At 41.8% G+C, this 9,683-nt stretch overlaps 1 long non-coding RNA gene across 1 annotated transcript; it reads left to right on the top strand.

Moving 5' to 3' along the window:
* The first annotated feature begins 4,228 nt into the window (after nt 1-4,228).
* LOC118655716 lies at nt 4,229-7,110 on the top strand. The gene is made up of 3 exons (XR_004967358.1): nt 4,229-4,352; nt 5,146-5,283; nt 6,410-7,110. It is a non-coding gene; the product is annotated as an uncharacterized LOC118655716 (long non-coding RNA).
* The last annotated feature ends 2,573 nt before the right edge of the window (nt 7,111-9,683 follow it).

The raw sequence follows: 9,683 nt of genomic DNA, 5'->3' as shown, positions 1-9,683 counted from the left end.
TTTCTCTTAAGTGTAAACAGCCTAAATGTCTAGTCAACTGTTGAATGACGAAGCAAAATAGCCACAATGAAATCCTCTTCAATAATTAAAAAAAAATTAACTCCTGACTTGTGCAATAGGATGACTTTCAAAAACATCACGGGAAGTGAAAGAAAGCAGACACAGAAGAACATATATTGTACGATCCTATTTATATGAAATGTCTAGGCCCAGCAAATGTGTAGCGATAAAAAGCAGATCAGCCCGGCCGCATGGCTCACTGGTTTTGTCAACCAGATTGGGACTAGGGTTGGGAGTGGAGATGACCTACAAATTTGCCCAAGAGATCTTTTTGGGGTGATGAAAATATTCTAAAACTGAATTGCAGGAATGGTGACATGACTCAATAAATATACTAAGCATCAGTGAATTAGACACTAAAATGTGTGAATTGTATGGCATATCAAATATGCTCCCAATAAGCTTTTTTTTTTTTTTTTTTTAAGAAACTCAAACTATGAAGGGAGAAGAAAAATAGAAAGAGTCATTGACACTTCCAAAAATACTGAATATTGAAAACTTCCTAAGCAAATATTCTCAAGGTTTTATTATTATTATTTGCATAACTAATTCACTTCATTGTACTGATGGGGTGGTTATAATAATCTGGCTGGTCATAATAATCTGGCCACTCACTGTATATTATTTAGGAATAAGAAAGTAAAATCTGAGAAAATAGCTAATAAAATTGAAATTGGTTGCTTGGTGGGTAATGGGGGTAGGAAGGTGAACAGAAGGGGCTGCTGTTTTGTAAAAATTACTTTTAGCAATATTTGATGATTTATGCTATTCAACGATAGCACTTTGATATAAATAAAAGTTGGCTAAAATAATAATTGTAGTCAGTTATTGAATGCAGAAATATATAGTTCATATGGTAAGAAATAAGAAACTTTCTAGTATTAATACTCAATTTAATATACATACCATTTCATTTAATCATATGAATTAACACCAGAAGAAGACCTTTTTGCTCTGTATGATTTGCTTTGTATAGCTGGAGTTTTAAAGTTGTGAGAAATGAATTCATGAAAGGTTGAGGATTTGATTTCTGCTTTCTGAGGTTTATTAATAGTTAAAGCCCGAGTCCATATTTGAAGTCTAAAGAGCTTTATCAAATTAAAAAGTGGCAAATTAGTCCTCTTTGAAGAAAAACATTACAATTTACATCCAAATTCCTTCCTTATCTTTTTAAAAGAAAGCAGACAGCATTGATTTTAGGCCTCATTATATTTACTCTCCTAAGAGTTTATAAAAGGAAATTATACCCAGATGACAAATGTAATCCTGATTACTTCTTGCTTCTGGGTTAAACATGTGCACACAGCCATACGTAAACATTAAGAAATCAGTTATATTATCCACCTGCCATCTGAGCCCAACAACGGGGCGCTTCCTGCCTCCAGCAGCACTTACGCTGTTCCCAGTATTGGACGGTTGTTGAGATACAAGAAAAAAGTCCCACAAAAATGAGCCCCACAATATTTTTCTACAGAATAATTAGACAAGCAAAAATAAAACAATGTGAAAAGGGAGAGAACACAGCACTACGAGAGCAGAGAAGAATCAGAATTTGCAGGTGTCTGCGGATGGAGTACACTGGAAGAACTCTCCAAAAGGGACGCTCCCTCACTTGGACTTGGAGAGTCGGACAAGCCCAGGAAGAGGGCCTAATGCCCCAGGGCGGAGGGAGCAGCCGGTGCCAAGCACCCAAGACCAGGGGCAGGTACAGAGAGATAAGCAGGTTACCTAAAACCCTGCCTCCCAAGGCCGTTCTGCCTTAGAACTGGACTCACCTGGTGGAGGGCAGGGAGGGCGTCTAGAACAAGGAATGGCTGTTTCTGTTTCTAGAACAAAGAGGAATGCATTGTAAGCACATTCAAATAAATGAGTGCTCTATGAATAGTGCTAAATTTAAAACTCTTTGGACAAAAAGATTTCCTTCAAGTTCCAGGTTATTCAGGTTAATGTTAGCAAAGACAATTTATATATGCAAATTGGACATGAGATGTTGGATCATTGAACAGTTATTGGGTGCCTGCTATGGGCAACTGTCAGTGTTGTAGGCACTGGGAACAAAAAACATTCTATACTTGTGACATTTATTTTTTAAAATATGTTTTATTGATTCTTTACAGAGAGGAAGGGAGGATAGAGAGTTAGAAACATCGATGAGAGAGAAACATTGATCAGCTGCCTCCCGCACACTCCCCACTGGGGATGTGCCGGCAACCAAGGTACATGCCCTTGACCGGAATCGAACCTGGGACCCTTCAGTCCGCGGGCACATCCCCAGTAGGGGGTGTGCAGGAGGCGGCTGATCGATGTTTCTCTCTCATTGATGTTTCTAACTCTCTATCCTCTCCCTTCCTCTCTGTAAAACATCAATAATATATATTTTAAAAAAATTCTATCATTGCCTTCAGTATCATAAAATTGAAGGGGCTTTTTTTTTTTTTTGGTCTGTGTGTGATAAATCTGATAGTCTATTGCCACCTTGTGCCCAAAATACTTAATTACATGCTTTAACAAAGATTCTGTACAAGTTTTCTACTGAGGCTGCAACAAATTACTACAAATTCAGTGACTCACAAACAACACAGATTTATTATTTTATAATCCTGGAGGTTCTAAGTTAGGAGTGGGTCTCAATAAGGTAAAATGAAGGTGTGGGCAGGGCTGTGTTCCTTCAAGGCCCGGGAGAAGAATGTTTTCTTACCTTTCACACCTTCCCCAGGCTTCTGAATTCCTGAGCGGGCGGTCTCTTCCCATCTTAGACCAGCAAAGGCCAGCGAGTGTTCTCAGACGAATCCCTCTGGTGCTGCCTCCTCGCTTGCACTTACAAGGACCCACATGATTCTATAGGGTCCACCTGGATAATCGAGGCTCCTGTCCCCGCCTCAGCCTCAGGTGACTAGCAAACTCAATTCCAGCTGTAACCTTAATTCTTGCTTGCTGTGAACCAATATAGGCACAGGTTTGGGGGATGAGGATGAGGACATCTTTGAGAAGGGGCATTCTGCCTACCATAGAGTCTATTAGTGTTTTTTTTCCCGGAGTTAAAATATGATACTTTTTAATGTTTCAATCAAATGGTAAAGACATTAAACTGTTTCTCTGACCTTATTTGTATCTTGGAATTGATGAACAGAAAACAAAAAATCTCTTTTGCTAATGTCTGTGAGATAAACTGTTTAAACATCCTCCCAGTGAATCTTTCTTGCTTTACTAATCTTAGCCTAAAAACTCCAAACTACATATAAAAATATTGTTAAAGGAATCTTAAAATGATTTAAGTTCATGAAGCCCAAATGTTGCTTAATAATATGCAAAATATACAAGCTGTGAGAAGGACTGGCCAGTTCTGCTGCAAGTCTTCCCAGGGCCCGTGTAAGGCTTTTGTCCAGCTTGAGGAAAGCTTCATCAAAACAGACAAGTGCCTCCAACACAACCTCCTTACAGAGCATTTTAATAAATAGCAATCAGTCAGTTGCAGCTGATGTCTTGGCGATAATGTGTTACAATTTTCCTCTATTCTGCTATAATTCTTCAAGGTGGATTAGCTAGCATGAGATTGGAAAGCAGGGAAATGAGGTCAGTCTGCCATGGAAACTATCTTGATTCATCTGCAACATTTCCCAGCACGTACTATTTTGTGCCAAGTAGAGCAGCGAGATGCAAGCACATTAGCAGGACTAAATGCAACAGAGTACTGAAACAGTGCCCTTTCCCTCCATGTTCTTTGACTCTCTCAGGCAGGCATGCTTATTTATCAAAAGGCTCCCCCTTTTCTCCTGTGTTTTCTAAAAGTTTTGTTCTTTTCACTTACCTCTGATTCCATTGTAATTTATTTTGTTGTAAGGAGTGGATTGGGAATCCAACTTCATTTTTTTGAGTTCTTCAGCATCATTTATTGTGTAATTCATCTCTCCCCATTAATATAAAATGCCACCTTGATTATACATTCAATTCCAGTAAGAATTTGGGTCTTGTGGGAGAAAATGCTAGGTATTTACCAAAACTGTTCCCTCTTCTTTCTAGACACACACACACACCAGGGCAATTTCCTGGCTTCTGCTGCATTAGGAGTGATGGGCGGGGCCCATAACAGCCTCTGCATGTGACCCCGCCCCCCCCCCCCCCCCCCCCTTTCCGGCCTTGTGGTAGGTGGAGTGGAGATGTCCTCCAGAAAGACTTGGGAAGACACACACTGAGGATGGCGGAGCTGAAGATGCAAGGAGCCTGACCCCAGCATCCTGGCTCCGAGAGCCTGATGAGCAGAAACATGTTTTGTTGGACTTTATGAAAATGAGGTAATCTTTCACTTTATCTAAGCCATTAGTTTTCTAGTTTTCCTTCTTAAACCAGATATCCTTACTCTAACTGACCTAGGTTCATTTCTGGACACTATTATGTTCCATTTACCTATTTGCCTGCTCTCATGCTACTCATGCACTATTTTAACTAATATAATAGTTTTATAATATATTTTGGTATATAGTATAACTAATACCTTAAGTTTTACTTGACATTTTTTTAATGTTTTCTCTTACATAGTTATTTTCCCATATGAACTTTAGAACCAGTGTCACAAGTTAAAGTGAAATCTCATTGGTATGTTTATTGAAATTGCATTATATGTAGTTTGATATAGGAAGGGTTGACATCTTTATAACAAAGAATTTTCTTATATAAACACATCCCTTTCCCCTTCATGTATATTCTTTTTTTTTTAAAGATTTTTTTAAAAATATATTTTACTGATTTTTTACAGAGAGGAAGGGAGAGGGATAGAGAGTCAGAAACATCGATGAGAAACATCGACCAGCTGCCTCCTGCCCACCCCCCACTGGGGATGTGCCTGCAACCAAGGTACATGCCCTTGACCGGAATCAAACCTGGGACCTTTCAGTCCACAGGCCGACGCTCTATCCACTGAGCCAAACCGGCTATGGCTTCATGTATATTCTTCAATAACTTGGTAATGTTTCCTTTAAAGAATAGGTGCTAATTTTTTATTTATTCACAGGTATCTTTTGGGGGCAAAGTTATGCTATTATAAGGTTTATTATACTAGTATTTTGTAACTGGTTGTTGCTTGTATAGGACGTCTACCAGGATGCTGTGTCAAATAAATGTAAACCACCAGTCTGACATCCAAGAAAGACACTTACAAGAAAAATAAGTCTTCAATGACGTTTTAACACGTCTACCTCATAGCAGAACAGACTGTATAATGAGAAGGTATGTGTAGCTTTGTCCAGGATGGTCACAGAATGTCCTCCTTCTTGACTGGAATTCCAAAGAGCTCCCATGTTTATGGAATTCCATGCGAGCACTGTCATGTTGGGTGTGAAGAAGCCCAGGGGACATCACCGTTCTCCACTAAATTCCTAAACATCCTAAAAATAGGCACAGGCATTCGGGCAGATGGAGAAAAAAATGTTATTACCGATAAAACTGGTATTAAGAGAATGTGGCTTAAGTCTGTGGCAACAACTGGCTTCTAACACTGCACCCCAGAGACAGACTCTGCCATCTGCTGGCACCGCTGGACAACTGTAAGCCTCTCCTATAGGATGCATCCTGCAGTTCTCCTCTCACTCCTCCTCGCCTAGGGAGGGGTGGATGAAAGGGAGAGCAAGGCTGGGGCTGTGATGGAAGGTGCTTCCACATGGCAGGGAAATCAGAAGTGAGAAAGTGTTGCTCTTCCAACAGTCAGCAAAGCTATAACCTAAGACTGTGGTCGGCAAACTGCGGCTTGTGAGCCACATGCAGCTCTTTGGCCCCTTGAGTGTGGCTCTTCCTAAGCCTTAGGAGCACCCTAATTAAGTTAATAACAATGTACCTACCTGTATAGTTTAAATTTAAAAAATTTGGCTCTCAAAAGAAATTTTTTTTTAAAAGGTTGCAGGTTTTTTTTTTTGTTTGTTTGTTTTAAAATATATTTTATTGATTTTTTACAGAGAGGAAGGGTGAGGGATAGAGAGTTAGAAACATCGATGAGGGAGAAACATCGATCAGCTGCCTCCTGCACACCTCCCACTGGGGATGTGCCCGCAACCAAGGTACATGCCCTTGACCGGGATCGAACCTGGGACCCTTCAGTCCACAGGCCGACGCTCTATCCACTGAGCCAAACCGGTCAGGCTCAAAAGAAATTTCAATCGTTGTACTGTTGATATTTGGCTCTGTTGACTGAGTTTGCCGACCACTGACCTAAGAGCAATATTTTTAAGGGACCAAAAGTTCATATCCGCAGTTTTTGGCAATAAGGTCAAATGTTAGATGTGACTTTTAGGCAGGAAATCAAACTACCTATGTTTTAAAGTCACGCAGACATAGGCATTGTGGAACATGGTTCTTACAGGTTTTCCCTGGAGAGAACAGATGCCAAAACGTGGAAAACGGACACGATGGCCTTTCTTTTATGACTTACTCGATGGACACAACCATTCGATTACAGGTATTACACTCTTTTGGACTCATGTACGTAACACCTAATCCTTGGTAACTGTTTGTTATTGTGTAATGCCTGTTTGTTATTTGTTCAATTTGATCTCAAAGATAGCATGCTCACGAGAGGATGTATAATGTAGGGCACATGATAAGGTTTTTTACTGCCAAGCCCCAAATGACCACTATTTCCTGTACTCATTATTTGTTCATTAAACATTTTTTGAGGCCCTATGATAGACAGAAACTGTGCCAGAGGCCAGGGCTACGAAGATGTACGATGCCCTTGTTGGGCTCATGTTCCACTGGGGAGATGTAAACATAATGGGCAATGCTGGGGCACAGTACAGACGAGGAACACAGGGCCTCGAACCACCTGAGACAAGGGACTCTGACAAGTTAGTTGCCCACCTTCACAACACTTGTAACTGGCCAAGGAAGTATTTGCGGTCTGATTTCAAAGCCACCAATACCCCCAGTGCCACTTTGTGGTGACGGGCCCACTCCTGCCTGTGCCTGCTCCAGGTGGGGTGATGCTGCAGGCGGGGGTGGTGCTGCTATACAGGCAGATCTCAGGGTAGCTCTGTCCAAAAGCCGGCATCCAAGCCTAGCTCCAAGCCTGACCTCGTCCCTGCCTCTCTCCTGGAGTGATCAGGGTCATGTCTGAAGGGCTGCTACCCTTATTAGGCCAAGCTGACAGGGACAGTCCCACTTTCTGAAATGATCCCACTTTCCCGAACCCTGAACAAGCAGGGGTCGCTCTGTGGTAAGCCCGAGGCCCAGAGGAAGGAAACGCTTGGGAGGGGTTTGGAAATCACAGTGATCTGGCTAGAGATGCCTATTCTCCCCCCACCTCCCTGCCATGCTCTGGCCGATTCACGAGGGACTTCTTTGCTCGAGGTCACCTGTAAATCAGAAATGTCAACAATGATAAGGATAACCCTAGTTCTATGAATGTGAGTTATAGGTTCTGGGGGTGGCAACTTCCAAACATTGTCCACATCAGTTTACAGCAGAAACCCTAGGTTTATCTAAAGGCAGGCAGAAGGGAAGTATAAGAGGAAAACAGATTGGGGTGGGCTTGGATTTCCCTAACTCCTGATTGCACACGAGTGCAAGTTTCAAAATGGTGAATAAATGGGCACTTACACCAATTCCAAGGCAAAAATTTTAAATTATGGCTACTCTGCTTAAAGCCCTGTTACTTCTTTCCTTATGGGCAAGGACCTGCCCTCTTTGAATAAAGCAACTGAAATTCCATTATCAACAGAAATAAATGGAAGCTAATAGGGAGTTAATAAAAATCAGTATTTAGGCGAGGCATGAGGAGAGCAGCTGAGACCTGAAATAGCCACCATAGGATATTCTAATTAGGGCTGAGTTTGGAAATGACAGCCCGTTTACTGAATGGTTCTTGTGTAAGGGCTTTATGTATGTTGTTCCTCACAATATCCTGATGAGTTACATTCTCTCATTATAATAAAAGGGAGCTGGGCATAGAGAAGGGGACACTGGGGCCAGGCGGCAGCCCCCTGAAGTGCACACTTACCACTGTGCTCTACTCTATTCAGTCATGACATGTACCTGTCTCAATCTTGGCGAGACTCATAGTAACTGAGGCACCAAGGCTTCTGAGCAGTGCTTATGGCTCACAGCTGACAGCTTCAGGGATCTGCTGGCTATGGAAGAGCGCTTTGAAGTCAGAGACATGGGAGCTGTCGCTGGTGATGGGCTGAGGACTCAACAAGGAAGGTCTTCGAAGGAAGTGAAACCGGGCAGCCTCAGGACTGCCTCCCCTCTGCAGTGGGTTCCTGCTTCTGAATCACAGGAGCCAAACTTATGACATACTGATGTGAGAAATGCCAACTCCCTAATTTGTGATGGTAAGAGGCAACCTTCCAGCGAGTGGCCAGAATAGTCACTGTCCAGGGAACTCTCTCCTAAGAATCGAGGGTCACAGAAACCTTAGTCACAACTTCATTTGTTGAACTCAGATGGGAGTAAAGAGAGAATGGCCCTGGTGTCTGGAGTCCTGGGAGCGCAGCTGGCAGCAGTGAGCCAAGAGCAGCCAGGACCTGTTAGTTCAAAAGCGCTACAAGAGCACTGCGGCCCAGGATGGCCAGGCAGGGCCCTGCAGGCCAACGATGAAGATGTCCCACAAAAAAATGAGGCAATCTTGTACTAACAAACATGCCACTGACTATAAACTGTTGGCAGTACGATGAGTATGTTGCCAGCAATCTAGGACCACAACTGCTAAAATAAAACCAGTATTCAGAGATAATCCTATATAATAAAAGGGTAACATGCAAATTGACCCTAATGGCAGAATGACCAGTCACTATGAGGCACACTGACCACCTCCTGGTCCCTTTCCTCGGCCTGCAGGCTCCAATCGCCTGATGATGAACAGGGAACTGGGGGTGGGTGGTGGCAGGGGGCAGGGCCGGCTGTGGGCAGCCGGGGAAGATGGCCCTGATCGCAGGCCAGGCCTAGGGACTGTACCTGTGCACGACTTTCGTGCGCCGGGCCTCTAGTATCATACAAAGAATTAAGGACTTTGACCATGAGCTCCTTGAGGATCTAGAACACCTTAAGATATCAAAGCTATGGCCTATGCTTACATTTAAGTCACTTTTTAAAGAAGCCACTCAAAAGCCCATGCTTCAATGATATTCGTGCCTAATCCAAACATTGTACTGTGATGTTCCTCATTGGTACTTAGAATACATATGAAGGATATCTTGATAAATTAAATATTTTCCTATTTGAAATAAGCAAAGACATAATTTGCTGAGTTGGTTTTAGTCAACAAATAGGGACTGAATTTTATTCTTCTAAAAGAATTACAGAGCATGAGAACTAAACAATCCAAGTGTCCCTAGAAGGAAATTGATACCCTCTTGTTCTGCCTGAGTTAAAACAATGATAAATCACATCAGTTCATGGGAATTATAATAAATGACTACTAGCTAACCCAGACCCATAAGATCAATGCTATGAACACAAAGAAATTATAAATAATTAATACTACAGTTTAGTTTAAAATTTCAAAACCTCAATACACGCCTGTTTATTTCTTTTAGTACACAAAATTAATTTACTCGTAAAAGTAACATCTGTTTACAGAACTCTAATAAAAATTTAAAAATAAATAGCACTATTTTACAATTCTGATCTTACAGAGA

Source organism: Myotis myotis, unplaced genomic scaffold (assembly GCF_014108235.1).
Source record: "Myotis myotis isolate mMyoMyo1 unplaced genomic scaffold, mMyoMyo1.p scaffold_m19_p_5, whole genome shotgun sequence".
NCBI lineage: Eukaryota > Metazoa > Chordata > Mammalia > Chiroptera > Vespertilionidae > Myotis > Myotis myotis.
This window is presented reverse-complemented; position numbering and strand designations above follow the sequence as displayed.